The following is an 18,896-nucleotide window of genomic DNA, read 5'->3' as shown; positions in this document are numbered from 1 at the left end:
GTTGGCATACTTGTCTGACATTTTTTCACGTTTAAAAGACCTGAATTTGGGACTAAAGGGACTCTCCATCAATGTTTTTGATGTGCAGGACAAAATCAGTGCACTGCTGAAAAAGTTGGAGTTATTTGAAATCAAAAAGTCAAGACAGGTGATGTTTCAGCTTTCCCTGCTTTGGACAGTTTTTTTTGTCTGACAATGACCTGATGCTTGATGGAGTCAGGGAGAACATCACTGCACACCTCACATCACTCAGACAACAGTTCTGCAATTATTTCCCAGTGATGCCTAAATATGAAGCTAGCAGCTGGATGAGAAACCCTTTCAACATAGACACCTCTCACATGGCCTTAATGGACTTAACTGTTGTTGAGCAGGAGAGGTTAATTGAGCAGGAGAGGTTAATAGAGCTGTCTTGTGACGAAACACTGAAGGCATCTTTCAGAAAGCACACATTGTTGGACTTTTGGATAAAGCAGTACAGTGAATACCCTGTGCTTTCTGACAAGGCTGTGCGATTTCTCCTTCCTTTTGTGACCACCTACCTGTGCGAGAAAGGCTTCTCTTCACTTGTTGTCATAAAAACAAAAAGTACAGAAGCAGGGTGGATGCTGAGCCAAACCTGAGACTGAAGCTGACCTCCATTGACCCAGACGTTGCAGGACTGTGTTCAGAGGCATGCACACCCATCACATTAAGCTCAGTAAGTTGTGAAATCAATAGTCTGCGTATATTTAACTACAGCCGTTATTCTTAATGCTTTTCCTCACTTTTTTGTTTTATTCTTAATCTTCTTGTTCTTCCTCTGTTTGTGGGTGTGTTTCTGTTTCAGAAAGCAGTCACTGGAGTTAAGAAACGGCAAGAACTGCAGCTATACATAGCCTGTTTTGATTTTTTTCAAGTACATCAAGTACAGTACTTTTTTTTTTTACTTAAGTACAGTACAGTTATTTAACTTAAGTACATTTTCATTTAATCTTTAAGAACTGCCAATATTTTAGTACAATGTTTATCTCACTTATGTGCAATTAATTTTATTTAATTCATTATTTAAGTACAGTGTTTTATTTTCCTATATTTAAACACTGTTACTGTTCAAAGTACTGTGTGTAAATGTTACAGTGGCCAACAATATTGAATACTTGTTAAATAAAACCTCCGCCTTGTTTTTAATGAATACTTCGGCCTACTACGCTACTGTATTTTAATGTTGGTCATTATGGTGGTACTTGGAGAGCCAAGTATTTTCTGAGGTGGTACTTGGTGAAAAAAGTTTGAGAACCACTGCTATAAATCATGTATCTAAAACCTCTCAGAGACCCTGAAAATGCACCCGAGAGCATCCATTTTCAAAAAATTTTTTGAAACCACTCTAGTTTCACTTCGCGCCATTGGCACTCAATTGTCTGTGTCTTATGCCAGAATTTAGGGCTTTAAAGGTCTCCTTGCATCGTTTTTTCATTAATTGTGCGGTGGTCTCTAGTATGAATAAATGCCCTGTGAGCCGGTTTTGGTGAAAAAAATGCTGTAGTTCTCCTGTTTCAGGCTGTTCTAGTTTGCTGGAGGAGTGGGTGGCAGGAGAATGACAGGATTTCAGCTCTTACTCATTAATATTCATGACATGTAAATGAGTTACCTCTGATTGGCTAACAGCACTGACACGCTACCTCCAGTGAGTCAGAACAAGCGGATGTGGGTGTCTTACTACGGCGAGAGAGAAGGAACAAACCGCGAAAGGAAAGATACCATGCGCTGACGTCATTGAGGTGCGACGCGAGGAAATAAAAATTCAACAAATGTTTGGGTTTTTACTGAACAAACAAACGAATAAAATGAACAAGTGACTTAAAAAATAAATGAACGTGCGTGTCTTTGTAAAAACTGTTCTGATTGGCTATTATGGTCTCGACGTCGATGTTTTGACCAATAATGTAGATAACACAAATTTTACATCACATTCAACGAGATTTAAATGAGACTAAAGACGGCAACTTACAAATAATGTGTAAACATCGTTGGAGTTAATAAAGTCTGAACAGCAAGAAGGAACAAACCCCAACCCCCCGAAATTAATTAAAAAAAAAAAAAAAAACTCAATGGATTTGGCATAAGGCCATTATTAAAAAATGTTCTGTTTCCGGTCCACCGGCCGGGTGAGTGCCGTTTGTGCGGATGAAATTTTTTTTTTAACGCCGTTTTTTCGACATTTTTTTCGGGTTCGTAAATCTAACTTGACATTTCCGCATTCCCAGGGCTTTCCACTAAGGCTCATACTAGCCAGCCATGACAAATAAGTAGCCAGCCGGGGGGAGTAAACACAAAAACTCCTGTGCACGCAGTTCCCAGGGTTAAATGTATTTTCCACAGACCATTTATTTATTCACTTTACTCAAATACAAAGTAAAATGGCAGTAAATCTTTTCTTGCGTATTGCATCATGAGGCGTTCCTGGCTTGTAAATCTCTTATTTTCGGTGCATGACACATTCACGCAGCTGAGTGCGCGCGCACACCGCATGTCGGGGCGCAGATGAATTACTCTCCCTTGATCAACGGTTCAGTTTGACATTGTCAGTCCATTAGATAAACATTTAATTTTATTAAAATCGAAAATTAATATTGAGAGCCTGTGGGCTACAAAAATAATAGTCATTAAAGTAGCCGGCTGGACTTGTGTAGTCGGCTGTACGGCCGGCACTTGTGGAAAGCACTGTCGAGTCAGCTCTGCGCATGCGCCACAAAAAAATAGCAGCCACCATGAAGGAAGGAGATCCGGAGTTTTCAAACATTTGCTTAAGTGTGAAATCGCAAAATGGTATTCTAGCAAACAACAAAATAGTAAAGATTCAGAAAAAATAAATCATTCAGTGATCATTTTAATAGTGTAATTTCATCCGAACTAGGCCTAACGGTTGATTTAGAACTACAAAAAGTCCGTGTGTCAGACATTTTAAGTACCTTTGTAAAAGTTTTGCAAATGTTGCAGTCAGCATTTAAAATGCTAACTTAGTTTTTGTACAAGTTTCAGTTGATTTAGCTGTCATTTTATTAAATGTGTCTGCTTTTGTAATAAAAAAAAGTACTAAAAGAAAAAGCAAACACAGCATTGCGATTTCTTATCCATCCATATATAATAAAAAAAAAATTAAAAAAAAAAATCCCTCCCTCCCAACTGAAAAGGTCGGATTTTTTTAAGGATGATATAAAAAGGTCGTTTTTTACTCAGAAAAAGCAGAAAACTCATCCCTGCCTAGCTTGTGACCATGTCATGCATGCTAACGTGGAGAATATGAACATGCTATTTTGCAACAAAAACTTTCGAACAAAAAGTTCATGTTTTACTTGCAGCTTGTGAGCTGGTGGTCGATCATCTTGATGGCACAGATCCAGGGATTAAATGCAACCTCGAAGCAAAACCACTACTGAAGGCACCAAAGTTTGAAAAGTCACTGTGGTTGAAATGATCAGAACACAGTACTAATGCCGCATTATACTTCGCTGGTGGTGTTCCAAAGATAAATTCCAACCATTTCTTCTTCACTTCTTCTATCTTGGGCAAGAAATGCAACGTTGATGTCTTACTGCCACAAATAACACAGGCATGAACTTGTTCAGACGTTTTCAACTTGCTGTTAGGTCCTCTTCGTTAGCTACTGACGGGATGGGCTCTGCTCAGTGTTGCCAGATACTGCTGACGTTTTCCAGCCCAAAATATGTTCAAATCCGCCAAAATGCACTTAAAACCACCCAATCTGGCAACACTGGCTCTGCTATCTCTCTTCGCGCTTAAATCCGAACTTCCTTCCCATGGGCGGTCGCAAGCCAAGGTGGGCGAGGCCATGAATACGAATTTACGAAGTGACAAGGTTGTATGACTTTTTCAGATCCGCTCATTTTTCCAACTATTTTCTTTCATAAGCTAATACAGGGAATGGGGGTAGAATTATATTTTCACATGCAGCATGCATATGCAACTCGGAGTGAACTATGGCATTTCAAAAAGAGCCAATATTAAACGTTTTTGGTGGAAGGACACCTTTAAGTTTTTTTTCTGGGGAAAACACTGTTCGGGATAGACTAGAAAATGTTGTGGGAGTTAAGGGAACGGCCCTCTCCTGGCTCAGGTCTTATTCAACTGATCGCCATCAGTATGTTGATGTAAATGGTGATTTTTCTAGACATACTGAGGTAAAGTTTGGTATTCCACAAGATTCTGTCTTGGGTCCACTGCCTTTTTTTAATAAACTTATATATATATATGCGCGTATGCTGAGGACACACAGCTGTATGTTTCTGCAAAACCTGATGAGAGACACCAGCTTGATAGAATTGAGGAATGTGTGAAGGACATTAGACACTGGATGCTTATTAACTTCCTTCTGCTTAACTCTGACAAGACTGAAGTACTTGCACTCGGACCACATGCAGGTAGAAGAAAGTTTTCTGATTACACAGTAACTGTGGATGGCCTTTCTGTTTCTTCATGTGCAGCAGTAAAAGACCTCGGAGTGATTATTGACCCCAGTCTTTCATTCGAAACTCACATTGATAATGTTACCCGGATAGCTTTCTTTCATCTCAGAAATACTGCCAAAATAAGAAATTTAATGTCACTACATGACGCGGAAAAACTAGTTCAAGCTTTTGTTAACTCCAGGTTGGATTATTGTAATGCCTTACTGCATGGATGTTCCAATAAGTGCATAAACAAGCTCTAGCTAGTTCAAAATGCAACAGCAAGAGTCCTTACTAGAATTAGAAAATATGACCACATCACCCCTGCCTTATCCACACTGCATTGGCTCCCAATCAAATTTCGTATTGATTATAAAATACTACTATTGACCTTTAAAGCATGGAATGGTCATGCACCACAGTACCTGAGTGAACTTCTGGTTCTCTCTGACCCACCACGCCTACTTGGATCAAAAGGTGCAGGCTATCTGCTGGTACCTCATATAGTGAAGGCTACATCAGGGAGCAGAGCCTTTTCTTACAAAGCCCCACAGTTATGGAACAACCTTCCAAGTAATGTTCGGGAATCAGACACGGTCTCAGTGTTTAAGTCTCGGCTGAAAACATCTGTTTAGTCAAGCCTTTTGTTAATGGTGTTTGAGGTAAAGGTGTAGATCTGGAGGGTCCTCAGACATAGTGTTTTGGTAAACTGGGATATGGATGCTGTCAGTCCCCCACTCGCTTGCTCACTCGAGTTTGTCGACGATGTAGTGGCTTCTGCTTCATGTCTCGGGGCTCCCTCATGCCCATGTTACCTTCCGGCTCTCCCCTTTTAGTTATGCTGTCATAGTTAGTTGCCGGAGTCCCTGCTTGTACTCAGTGCAAAATGTATACTGTTCCTAATTATTCAAGTGACATTGGGCATATCTAACAACCTGTGTTCTTTCTCTCTGTCCTCAATATGTCCCTCTGAGTTACAGGTCAGTCCTGGGATCAAGATGCTGAACCTCTTCTGCTCCTTGCACCTGCCTGATCCATCCTGGTGCTCAGTGTCTGGTTGGAGTCTCATTGCATCGCTCCTGTGGAGGACGGCCCCATGTGGACAGTTGAAAGTCACACCTGGAGGATGCTCTTACAGTACTTACAGTAATGCTTTTATGGCTGAGGACTACAGTTGACTTGCTAACTTTGGGACTGCAGTTGTCATGAACAGTTTTGCACTCAAGTTTCCATCAATGAAGAGTTTATAACATCAACGAAACTGACTTCATGTTAAAACTGTTAATGTCAGTCATGTTGTCTGTTGTTGCCCAAATGAGGATGGGTTCCCTTTTGAGTCTGGTTCCTCTCGAGGTTTCTTCCTCATGTCATCTGAGGGAGTTTTTCCTTGCCACCGTCACCACAGGCTTGCTCATTGGGGATAGATTAGGGATAAAACTAGCTCATGTTTTAAGTTTTTCAAATTCTGTAAAGCTGCTTTATGACAATGTTTATTGTTAAAAGCGCTATACAAATAAACTTGACTCGCTCCGCCTCTTCTTTTCCGGAAAAAGCCAATCCTCTCGCTCCGCCTCTTCTCCTGTCTCGGAAAAAAGTAAAAACTTCTTCCTGAACCAGTCCCGTTGTTACAGTTCACTGCACAACAATAAGGCATGGTTTTTCTTTGGAAATTCCCGAATGCACATCTGCACTCAAGCCAAACGGCAACGCAAGTAAACGGAAGTGGACTCAACTCAAGCGGTTTGTTTGTCTTGAATGACGTCACGCGCCGAGTAGGGTTGGGCGGTATCCAAATTTTGATACCTTTAAACTGTCTCTGTGTTTTCCCGGGGTATACGGTATTACCGAGAAAAAAAAAAAACATTTTGTTTCGGCCTACTGTGTAACGTGCGCCTATGCCTCAAATGTAGTATTTAAAAGCAGCATAGCGAATTGTGTGCATTGTGGTATGGATTAAGCAGCAAAGCGAATTTTGTGCATTGATGAATGGATTAAGAGATATTTCAAAGCATCACGCAACTCTTCCTTCATCTTGAAAATAGCATTCAACTGTCGTTTACACATGTCTGCGTTGAAACGCCATTTGCAGCACTATTTCACCTACTCCATCAAAAAAAAGTACACGATGAGCAGGATCATACCCTTTCAAGCATGGGAAATAAAAAAAAAGGAAAAGAATCAACCAACACCCAAGTCCGTTTAGACTGCGCGATAAACCATATTCTTCAGCGCAAATGAGGCGAACCTAATTCAAATGCGTGATAGCTGCACAAGGCAAAATCATATGGGCCCACGTCATGCCATAGCAGGGAAATTAATAATCAAATGGCCTTACCTTGCTTAAAACGTTGTCTTGATCACATAACTCCTTACAATTATTCCACTTAAATCCATACGGTTTAACACACCCAACAAAGATAGCAAGCGCATTGCTAATTCCCACCAGAAACCTAACAGTTTACGCTACGATGTTTTCTTCCGTTTCTTCAGTAGATGACATTTCAAACGTTTATTACCCACATCCCAAATGTCATACGTTATATTATTTTACCTTGTTGTTACTCATGTAACCTACTCAAAACACAACTCATTGGAGAGATCTCGTGGAAGTGGAGTACCCCAGGCTATGGTGTGCCTTAGGGGACATATTAGATTTTTCATTTGGTTTGAAACCAAAATACTGCCACACTGCCGATGTTTTTTTTTTTTTGCCACTAACTCATTATCTTGACTTGCCATCTTTCAACCGCGGTCTCAGTCTCTTTTTTTTTTTTTTTAGATAGGACAGTATAGAGAGACAGGAAATGAGCGGGGGAGAGAGAGACGGGATCGGGAAATAACCTTGGGTCGGAATCGAACCCGGGTCCCCGGATTTATGGTACGGTGCCTTAGCCATCTGAGCCATGACACCCCCGGTCTCAGTCTCTTGCGAAGCTTTCTGTCAGACTCCAAAATGTCACGCAGGGTTGCCATGGTAACGACATAAACAACCCTGCACGCGATGAAAACTTCTTTAGGAAATTGATAGAATTAGTGAAAATACGATCACACAGTTATTCGGGATGATCTTCAATTTATTATTTTATATTATGACCTCATGTACTCCATATTTATTTAGATATTATATATATTTTTTTAAATGACGGTAATGAGACCGATACCGTTGGTACTTTTGGATACCTCGGGATACCTTCTTACCGTAATACCGCCCAACCCTAGCGCCGAGTGGTCACGAAAATTACCGAACAGAAATTCGCTGCAACCCGCACTAACTTTTTTTAATGATTACTTATTAACAATACTTCTTGGGACCAGAAGAAAATTACAGGGGTTTTTTTTTTTTTACATATAAAAGTTTCAAAATATGCATAAATTGAAAAATGTTGCCTATGATCTTTAAGCATTAACAATAAATCTAAAATAGTCATTTTTATGATTAAAAGGATTCATATAGGTAGCGGTCTGAGTGAATGACCTTGACATCCGTGACATCACAGCAGGAAGGCTATCGGGCTCATCGCCATTTTCGCTATACTAAAACACAGAGCTGACTGCAACTTCAATCCTCCATTTTGAGCTCATTTATCACCATGCCATATAGATGTGTTGCTGGTAGGTGCAGCAACACAACAGAAGGTGGATTCATGTTGTATTCATGGCCCAAGAATGTTCAAAAGGCAATGATTTGGACGCATTTTGCGAGAAATTCACAGGCACATTTAACTGATGACTTGTACAAAACCTCTGATCTGTTGAGGAGCGTTGGCTATAAGCTTGTATTGAAAGAGGGTGCAGTACCAATAATTAAAGGAAAAGAAAACTACAAGAAAAAGAAAATTTCAGTTGCACCAGTTCTCACGGAGTGTGAGCCGAGCAGTAATGGCGGAGTACTCAGCATGGAGAAAATGGAGAATGAGTGGACCAGTCGTCAGATTTCTCCACCGGATATACTTGCCTCAGCAGCACTCTTACCCTTGTGTGGAAGAAGTGAACGAACAAAGAACTGAAAGTCAGATTGTTTTGAAACGATCGACCTTCAAGAAGCGAGAGCACAGACGGTGCCGACTCTCATTTCACTCTCATAACATGTTTCCCTGCATTTAGATTAACCCATGTAACTTGTATTGTGCGTTTAAGTTACCGGTATAAGATTATTTAATTTGCTTCAGAATGTGATTGTCTCAGTCCATCTGATTAATTAGCCTTTTATGTTTTCAGTGAAAATGCATGCATGTACGTTGCCTAAGTTATAACACCTATCCTGTTTTAATGAGAGTCACATAAGACTGTCAGTTCAATTCCATCCAACTCTCTAGACGGCTTTGTTCTCTGGCTTCATTTTGTAAGGTGAGGGTCTCCGTGGCCGACGTGTTCCTATCGGATTCACTTTCAGATGGTTCGAACTGATACGGTTCTATGTGTATCGCAGTAGCATGTACACACACTCCAATTTCAGGACTACCGCAGTCAGATGCATTACTATCTGAGGATCTGAAGAATCTCCAATAAATCCGAGCGAAGAGGCCATTGCAACCGCTCTCGCCTGCAGTCTTGCTTTGGTCTATAGCTGTCAAAGACCTTGACCTTAAAGTGCATATCCTGGACCAATTTCGTGGTTTTTTTTTGCTTTTTTTATATGAAAGTATGTCCCTTTACACACTCATCCAGAAGGGTAATTTTGCACAAGGCCATCTGTCTACCGCAGAAAAAAATAAAATAAAACGCATCTGGAAAAATCCCAAGGGAGTCTGGAGCCAGATTCGTGACGTCACGTGCGGATCCGCCAGCAGGCTGAGAGAACTTGCATGGGTTCAGTGCACAGTCTGTGTAGACCAAGTTTAGCAGCTAGCGATTTTGCATTGAAATATGGAATTGGCGCCTGAGCTTCTAAACCCATGGATTCATGCATCAATGCTCGTCTATCTGTTGTTACATAAATCATATTTTTTCTATTTACTATTATGTATTTATACATTTCTTCATTTAGAAGAGTACTGGCTACTATAGGAAAAAGATTTCATAAGCTACACACATGGAATTGGCTAAGCAGGGTTGTATATACATTTAATGTGTTTGACAGGTCCCAAGATCTCAAGCCCTGACACGCATATCCCTTGATACATGTGAAGTAAAATGTGACCTTGGGTGCTGTGCGAGACGGCTGCTTCTCCAGTAGCTCTGTAATTTTTAGCTCTTTAAACCTCTTTTTCCACGTTTTTACTTTTCTGCTCTTCTTACAGTGTGTTTTTCTTCATATCCCATGGATATTTTTAACTTTAACACGCAACCAGGAGCTAGTTTTCTCACTTATTCGATAGAGGAGATGCTGGCCCTGAAAACAATGGGACGAGCCGGGATACGACACCCCCTCCTGGCGGAGCTGAGGAGGAAACCCAGGGGCTGCAAAGCTGGGGCTAAGCTAAAGGCTAGGCTAACGGACAACCAGTGGCGCTACAAACCATCTGTTCCCTCCATTATCAAGGGAATGTGAACTCGCTGCCGAATAAGGTCGACGAGCTATCCGCACTGAACAACCAGCTTATTGATTTTTACGGAGACATGGCTAACACACCTTGTACTGGATGCTAACGTGGACCTGCAGGGATTCACTGCTGTGAGAGCCAACAGAGACATTAAAGCATGCGGGAAAGGCAAAGGTGGGGGACTCATCATTTACGTGAACAACCGCTGGTGTAACCCGGGACATTTCTCCGTAAAGACAGTTTTATGTTGCCCGGACTTGGAGCCGCTAGCATCACCATCTGTGTTTACATCCCTCCGAGGGCAGACACAGCATGTGAGGGGATTCACTGTCACAGCAAGGCTGCAGACACAGCACCCTCAGGCATTTATCATCATTTCTGGGGACTTTAACCATGCTACTTTGGACTCTACTTTGGCTGCTTTTTACCAGGCTGTGGACTGTATCTTTTTAATTTCCCTGAGGGAACCCTCACAAATGGATCAATAAAGTTCTATCTAATCTAAGTGTATTATCGCCCAACGCTTTCATGTGCATCAATAAATAACATTATCCGTGTACTGCACAAACACAGGAACACCTAATTTAGAGTATAGTGTCTCTCATTTCTTACCCTGGCAACAGTCGACTTGTGAATTGCCAGTTTTCTTGGTCTTTTTCTCGCCTCTGCTTTGGTCCTCGGCTTTTTCTGGGTGCCTCGCGTGAAGCGCTCCCATTTCTCTCTCACTGTCCGGTCTTTTGGAAAACGACGAGTACTAATCCCATCATGATTGGTGTTACTACACCCTCCTACGATACATCTGTTAACCATTTTAATAAATTACTTGATAATGTTGAAGAAATTTGCAGAAAACCACCAGGCCGTTTCTCATAAACAAACCAGCGCTGACAAGGATTCAGAGGGAGGCGTCCCACACGCGACGTCACGAAAATCAATGTTTGGTGGGAAATCCAAATGCCAAGTTTTTTCAGAGGCGGACCAATTTGCCTCAAATGGCTTGATTTCAACTGAATTTTTCTTGCATCATGCAAGGGAAAAGAAAATTGCACAAAATGCAAAATGTGACAGATATTTGACAAAAGATTAATATAAAATAGGAGAATTACATTGATCTTGCTCCTGAACTTACCCAAGATGTGCACTTTAAAACTGGTTATTGCTGTGATGTCACGCACTCAGGGCTGGCTCGCTCAGCTCGAATGCCAACTTTGCGGTCGATTTTAACTCTCAAAAATATTTTTTTTAAATGCCCATTTATGCAGCATACAAGAGTCAAGGATAGAGATACTATCATCTCAGAAATGTATTTAAAATAAAGGCTCTGCGTATAAAACCAGAGCGAAAACAGGATGCAGAGCTGTGCGAGTTGGGCCTATAGCCCCGAGTTAAAATAAGAGGTTTCATTGCTGCCAGAGCTAATTGTTAGACACAGTTCTCTCTCTCCAGGGATCAGAGGCTTCGAGCTCAACACTATACGATTCTTCCAACAACAAGACCTCCCGGTTCGGGAAACCATGCCTAAAACAGTCCCCTATGATTTCATTCATTTTCAGTGTGTAAAGCTTTCTGCTCAACACACTGCAGAGGGGGTGATTCTGCCTGATTAGCTTAATAATAATAATAATAATAATAATAATAACAATAATAGCATTTTTAATAAATAAAAACCCCAAGGGAAAAAAAGTCTGTGAGAAATCGAGTGGGAATTTCGAGAAATAAAAGTTGGAATTGCGAGGAAGTTGCAATTTAGAGAAATAAAAAAAAAAAACCCACCCGTGATGGAAATTAACTTGAAGTGAAGATTATTTAAATACTTTAAACATACAACTAAACAGGTTAGCCAAACTACAAATCTCTCCTTGGATAAATAGTGCACTATCTAGGGTGCACATGGCATTATTTCATACTGAACATAGTTCCTAAAACAGTAAAGTGGAGATATATTTGGGATTCGACCACACACCTTCAGTTTAACTTACCTCAGGGTTTTAAAGCAGAACAAGGTTTTAAATCCTCAGAGCCAGACACAATAACGTGTTTTTATTTGTATAAATCGAGGGACTAAAGCGGCTCAGACGAGCAGCGTTTTTTTCTTCTCCAGTGTTTCCTAGCGGTTGGAGAAGCAGCTACAGGACGCGTTACCGCCACCACCTGGACTGGAGTGGAGTTTCAGGGTGGAGGACGCCTATCCCAACCCTCACACACTTTTACTCATAACAATTAAAATGTCATTTTAAAAAAGTGTAATATTACATGCCTGGACCCGTTTGATTGTTCTGAACATGTCTGTGCTGTTTTTTTTTCTGCTGGAAGTTAAAATTCTCTGTGGTTGGTTTGCTTCCAGTGGAACTGGTGCATAGCACAAAGTGGGCAGAATAATAAAGACTCCTCTGAGGCACAGAAAGCCAGCATCTATTTGAACTGCTGCTCATGCAGCATAGCACCCCTGCTGTCTACCTACTTCCATATGTATGAGCTCACAGACATTTGGCTAGTGTTACTTGTGATTAACACCCCTCCCTTCCTGACTTTTGACAACATCAGGATTTGAACTCCATCTCCAGATGACAGGGTGAATGCTTTTCTGCTGCACTAATTAAGCACACCTGCCCAATCAGCTTTCTGTCAAAACCTTGTTGATGTCTACAAAAAAAAGTCTGTCCAAGGTGATATTTCATGAAATAAATAGGTATGCTGTATATATATTTATTACCCTGTAGGTATACTCAGGGCCGTGCAAAGACCTTTGGAGGGGCAGGGGCTCAACATTCAAAAAAGGGCACTTGGAACAAATTTTTCACACAAGTTAACTTTATTCAAAACTAAATTTCAATTGCAACTGAACATTCTGTGTGTGTGTGTGAGATCCATCTAAATGCTGCAGTATTCTTCAAAGCAGCAGTCTCGGTTTGCCATGTTCTTGAAAATGTCTATGACAACACTGTATTGCCAGCAGAAGAAGGTCTGACAGCCTTTCTTCATGACAAAGGCTGCGGAGTTTTGTCTTCACTAGCTTTAACTTTGAAAAGGAACGCTCTACCGTTGCAGTTGACGCAGGTAGTGTTCCATATATTTTCAGCAGCCCATCTTTATGTAGCCTGTGGAATTAGTACCACACAGGACACAGTTCTTCTGGGGTTTTCAGTAAGTTTTATTTTCAAGCATAGGTGCAAAATAACTAGACTACAACACGTCTTGGGCCGCATCCATTCTTCACTCACGGCTGTAGACTGTAGCTAAAGAGTTCAAACTTATATACAAACAATACGGCAGTAGGCTTGCCTAACAAAACAAAATAAAAGAACAGAAAAGATCATAAACAACCACAACCCATTTTGCTAGCATTTACAAATTAACAACTGATATTTTCTTTACTTACAGGTTTCGTTATCCTAACAGGTACAGCCCACGTTGCTGGAGGAATCTTCACACATCACGAACAATCTTGAAACATCGCAGTTTATACAGTCTCTAATAACTTGTTGATCTCATATCCCAAACATCATGTTACACATCTTCAGTTTTGATGAGGACTTGTGTAACAAGCAACTTATAAAATAAGAAAAACATACTTATAGTGCAATTTCGTTGAAACACATTTCAGTACAGCGCATTCTGGTCAAAAACTAAGTACGGCAAGCAAAACCGCTCAAACTTCATTCCAAACTCCATGTACATTTCAACCTCATCAAATAAAATGGTCAAATACTGCCACCTACAGGATACCCTCCCACAATTCTCTCTGGACATTGATACACTTCGAATTTGGCATTCATCACACTGTAACCATACACATACATGTTTATAAATTTATCTATTACCACCTGGTTACATTCTCCCCTGCATATGTCAGCATCCTCGATGACTTAATTGGTCTATTAAGAACTCATTACCCCCAGTCATATTTCTGACAAACTTCACTTACAGTTCACACAGCCTGTGAAACCATCTTTTTGCTCAGTGTTACTGCATTACAAGCTGACCTGGGAAGATGAAAAGGATTGCTATGTATCCCAGCTGTGGTTCTTGAACTCCGCTTAAGAGGAGGTAAGTTAGATCTCAGATCCGAGGCATTTGGCACTTCTACCCCCGCTTCGGAGGGTTCACCCTCCACCTCACCAGTGATTGGTGAAGAGTCGTGATCTTGTTCTAATCCAGAGGCTACAGCATTTTCATTGCTTTCAATCTCTACTGATGCACTGTACTCATCAGAGGTAAGTGGGCTAGCTACTTCTTCAAGCACCACAAAATCAGGTTCATGACAGTCATCAGACATACATTCCTCCATAATCACAGGCATATCCCCATTAGAATCAAGCACTTCCTCTGTGGTTTGTCTGGACACGGGCAAATCACATGGTCTCAACTCTGTTCTATGTACCCTTTTTGTGGGACCTCCCTCTACAGGCTCGACAGTATGCGTAGTACCCTGAATACCCACTACCTTATACACAACAGGACTCCAGGCATCCTGGATTTTGTTCCTCCCTAAAGGATGATGACGGAGGTAGACAGTTTGACCTAAAACCACCTTGGGGCAAAAGACTCTCTCATTCAGCAAGGATATTCTTTCATTGGCTTTCTGCTCTGAATACTCTCTCGCTCTTTCATGGGCCTGTCTTAGTCTCTCCTGATGCACAGACAACCAGTCTACTTTCCTGTCTTCCGAGGCCGTGTCCTGACCCAGTAAGGCATCCACAGGTAATCTGGGTTGTACACCAAACAGTAGAAAATGTGGTGAGTACCCCGTAGTGGAATGAGGGGTCACATTATATGCATAAATCAATTCAGGGAGATGTTCAGTCCATCGTCTTTTTTTCTCAGGGGGCAGAGTACGTAAAAGGTCATGCAATGTTCTATTGTACCTCTCACATTGTGCATTACCCTGAGGTCTATATGGGGTGGTACGGGTCTTTTTCACACCATAGAGCTTGCACAATTCAGCAATGACTTCGCTCTCAAAATTTCTGCCTTGATCTGAGTGTAACCTCTCAGGCACTCCATATTTCATGAACCATTCCTTCAATAAAATCTTAGCAGTAGTGTCAGCTTTCTGGTCCCTAGTAGGATAGGCCTGTGTAAATTTGGTGAAAACATCCGTGACAACTAAGACATTCTCACAGCCATCAGATGCTTTTTCTAACAGTGTAAAGTCCACTGCTATTACTTCAAGAGGTCTAGATGCCAAAAAGGCTTTAACGGGCGCCCGAATTTTTGGCTGAGGCATCTTGGTAAGTATACAGCGTTCACACTTTTTCACCCAGCTGTCTACATCTTCATACATTCCAATCCAAAAACACCTCTGTTTCAGAAGGCTAACCGTACGTTCAATCCCTTGATGACCCATACTGTCATGAACACTGCCTAGGACCTGTTCTCTGAGGCATACAGGTAGGAGTAGTTGCCAACACTCACCATGTTTGGGGTCATGTACTACCCGATACAACAACCCATCTTTAACCTTAATCAGATTCCACTGCTTAAGGAGACGCTTAACAGGGCTTGTTAAGCTCAACCTTTCTCTGTAGCTGGGTTTCTTTTGCCTATCCCAGAACTGCTTAAACTCCTTCAATATTGCGTCATTGCTCTGAAACTCCACTAGTTGGTGCTTGGTGTACCCTGGTAGTGTAGGTGTATTGCCTTGTGGGTCATTACCTTCCACCATCCCAGACTCAAGTGCACGGATTTGTCGAACCCTGCAACAATGTACACCAGCCTTCACCAGGTCAGGGCTCAATGCAGTCCCCCTATTCATTAGGTTACAGACAGCAAGACAGTCATCAAACTCAGAATCACCATTCGGCTCAGGCTCCCCTGCAAACTCCTGCCTAGACAAAGCATCAGCAGCAGCATTACTAGAACCAGGGCGATACTTCACTTCGAAATCAAATACAGATAACTGCCCAACCCACCTCTGTTCGACTGCACCTAATTTCGCAGATTTCAGATAACACAATGGGTTATTGTCAGTCAGAACTACAAATTTGGATCCCAATAAGTAACTTCTGAATTTTTCAGTTACTGCCCACTTTAATGCCAGTAATTCTAACTTCAGGCTACTGTAGTTACGGTCATTCTTTTCTGCACTACGCAGTCTCCTACTTGCATAGGCTATTACACGCTTGTGGCCCTCTTGTTGCTGGTACAAAACAGCACCCAAACCCTGCTGGCTGGCATCTGTCTCGACGATGAAAGGGAGTGTGAAATCGGCAAAGCCTAGAATGGGAGCAATGGTCAGTTTTTCTTTAAGGCTTTCAAATGCACTCTGGCACTCCGTAGTCCAGAGTGAGTTAAACTTAAGCGACCGTTTAGGCTTTCCCTCATATAAGCAGCTATTTACAAGATCGTGTAGGGGTCCAGCCAGTTTAGAAAATCCCTGTATAAACTTCCTGTAATAACTACAGAATCCTAGGAAAGACCTCAATTGCTTTACTGATGTGGGGATTGGCCACTCTGTCACAGCAGCTACTTTATTAGGGTCAGGGCCTACACCATTAGCCGACACCTGATGTCCTAGGAACTGAACTTTCTCTTGCAGGAAGTTACATTTCTCAAGCTTCACTTTTAACCCCGTTTCTGTTAAGCGGGACAAAACAGTCTCCAACCTGCTGATATGATCCTCAAAGTTCCCTGAAAACAATAAAATGTCGTCCAGATACACTAGCATGACCTGAAAGATGAGATCACTCATGGTAGCTTGCATTAGGCGTTGAAAGGTGGCAGGCCCGTTACAAACCCCAAATGGCATTCTAAGGTATTCAAAAAGCCCGAAAGGTGTAGTGAATGCGGTCTTGGGTCTGTCCCTTTCACTCATGGCCACTTGATGGTACCCACTTGCCAAATCGATGGTCGAGAAGAATTTCGCCCCCCTTAAAGCATCAAAGCTCTCATCTATCCGTGGTAGTGGAAATGCATCTCGCCTAGTCTTTGCGTTTAGTTTCCTGTAATCAACACATAACCTTAAGCTACCATCAGACTTGCGAACTACCACAATGGGTGATGCATATGCACTTGTGCTTTCCTGGATTACTCCCTTCTTTAACAGTTGGGCTATGTGCTCCCTAACCTCTTTGTACTGGGTTGGCGGAATCCTACGATAGGGTTGTGCCACAGGAACCGAGTCAGTCAAGTGGATCTCATGTTGGACTTTATCAGTATAACCTAGGTCATCCTCATCGGATGCAAAGACAGCGGAGTATTTCTCTAGAAGACTGCTCAGCCTGGCTTTCTGTTCTGGTGTACCCCCAATGTTAAGCCGATCTACAATGGGCACCTTACTGGTAGGCTGAACATTGCTGTCAATGCTAACTTGCTCAAGATCTGCTGAGATGCGGTGAAATCTGACTTCACAGGACTTGTCTGCATTTACTACATCTGCAGGTGTCAGTAGACCTACCCTAGTTCTAGGACGGAGCCAAATGTCCTCTGGTGATGTGTTTATTACTTGCACTGGAAATTCCTGCTTCCCCATAGGGACAAGAGTTGGCACTACTAAGAGTCTTCCTGGTAAGGGGGTACTAACAGGCTCCAGCAAGAGGGCTTTCCCTTCACCCCTGTTTTTTCTTCCTCTGGCCATTATGGTAGCAACTGATAATGCTGGGACATGAGCAAGATCCTCTCCAGAAACACAAGCAAAGGAAGACTGATGCACAACATCCACTGACTGTACTTTCTGAAAAGCTTCTCTCCAGTCAGAGTCTAGATGGCCATTGAGTGTGGTGTCAAACTCTGCATGAACGATCTGCCAGCACCTACTGATAATGTTCATTCCAATTAACCCAGGTACCGTGGAGGAGTTGGGCGAATCTTTAACGATCAAAAATCCACAATCTGGTAACACCATGCCCATAGTTTCAACATCTAATTCAAGGTACCCTAGATAGGGGATGTCAAGCCCGTTTGCAGCCGTTAGCTTTAACCACCCAGATGTTGAAAGCATGTGTTGGTTGTGTCCTGACAAACTGTCCCGGAAGAAACTCTCGGATATAGTACTAACCTGGCTGCCAGTATCCAGTAGACATGAGGTGATAACCCCCTTTATCCTTATTTCAACTACAGGACATTTCCCCACCGCCCGATGAAGTAATCTTTCTTGACTTGTCCTGTCAGATGAGCCAATAACCTCCCCTCGCATTGCATGGCTCTCAGCAACCGAGGGAGTCAGTTTTCCTGGTGCGGAACTTGGGGCTGCCCAGCAAGCCTCTGGGTGCATGTTTTTGCTAGATGCCCTACTCCATTGCACTTGAAACAGATGGGCTGCCCATCATCAGTAAAACGTGGCTGCATCCTAGGCCTACGACCAGGTGTCCTATATGTTTGTGTCGTTTTAGACATGGTCGACTCCTTAACTGCTTTAGTGAGTTCAGCTATAGCCGTGTCCTGTTCCACCAGCCGCTGTTCTTGCCTAAAGACTACTTCTAATACCTCATCAAGTGTGGTGGATTTGTTCTTCCCAATACTAACAGCGGAACACTGGGTGTGGCTCGTCACCTCAGACACTCTTGACTTCACTATTTTTGTGGTAGTTGTACTTTCTTCCACTGCCCACAACTCTGCTTCCTTACGAACGTCTTTAATGCCCCAGGTAGGTTTCTCTCTCACTAATTTTCTAAGTTCTCGCTTGAGCAATACATCTTATAAACCTTCAACGAACTGGTCCCGTAACAAGATTTTCTCATTGGGAACGAGCCCTGGGGACTGTTTGACTGCCGCAGTCAGTAAATGGGACAGAGCGTGTGAGTAATCACTTAGTTTTTCACCCTCTGCTTGTTTGCGGTGATAGAAGGACTGTAAAAGTTGAGTGGCACTACGTTTCTCACCAAAAGCTTCACAAAGACACTTAAACACATCATGTGTGTGCCTAGCCTCATTCCCTACACACATTCGCACCTCTTCGAGTGCAGGACCTCTTAAAAGGGATATGACAAAGTCAAATCTTTCCTCTAGTGTTTGCTCTCGGGTT

The 18,896-nt window shown here is 42.2% G+C and overlaps 1 protein-coding gene across 4 annotated transcripts in view; it reads right to left on the bottom strand.

Moving 5' to 3' along the window:
- LOC132901334 (zinc finger protein 271-like) overlaps window positions 1-13,717 on the bottom strand; it is a 93,530-nt gene extending 79,813 nt beyond the window's left edge. For 2 of the 4 annotated variants that reach the window (XM_060943648.1, XM_060943650.1), the window contains exon 1: window positions 13,314-13,717. The gene's annotated coding sequence lies outside the window, so the exon portion shown is untranslated. Of the gene's footprint in view, window positions 1-11,913; window positions 12,027-13,313 lie in introns of those variants that run through there. The other 2 variants (XM_060943647.1, XM_060943649.1) reach the window with 1 other exon arrangement.
- Window positions 13,718-18,896: the final 5,179 nt, after the last annotated feature.

The sequence above is a fragment of the Neoarius graeffei genome, chromosome 17, assembly GCF_027579695.1.
Source record: "Neoarius graeffei isolate fNeoGra1 chromosome 17, fNeoGra1.pri, whole genome shotgun sequence".
In the NCBI taxonomy this organism is placed as follows: Eukaryota; Metazoa; Chordata; class Actinopteri; order Siluriformes; family Ariidae; genus Neoarius; species Neoarius graeffei.
Note: the sequence above shows the minus strand (reverse complement) of the source record. Positions and strands in the feature narration are given on the sequence as shown.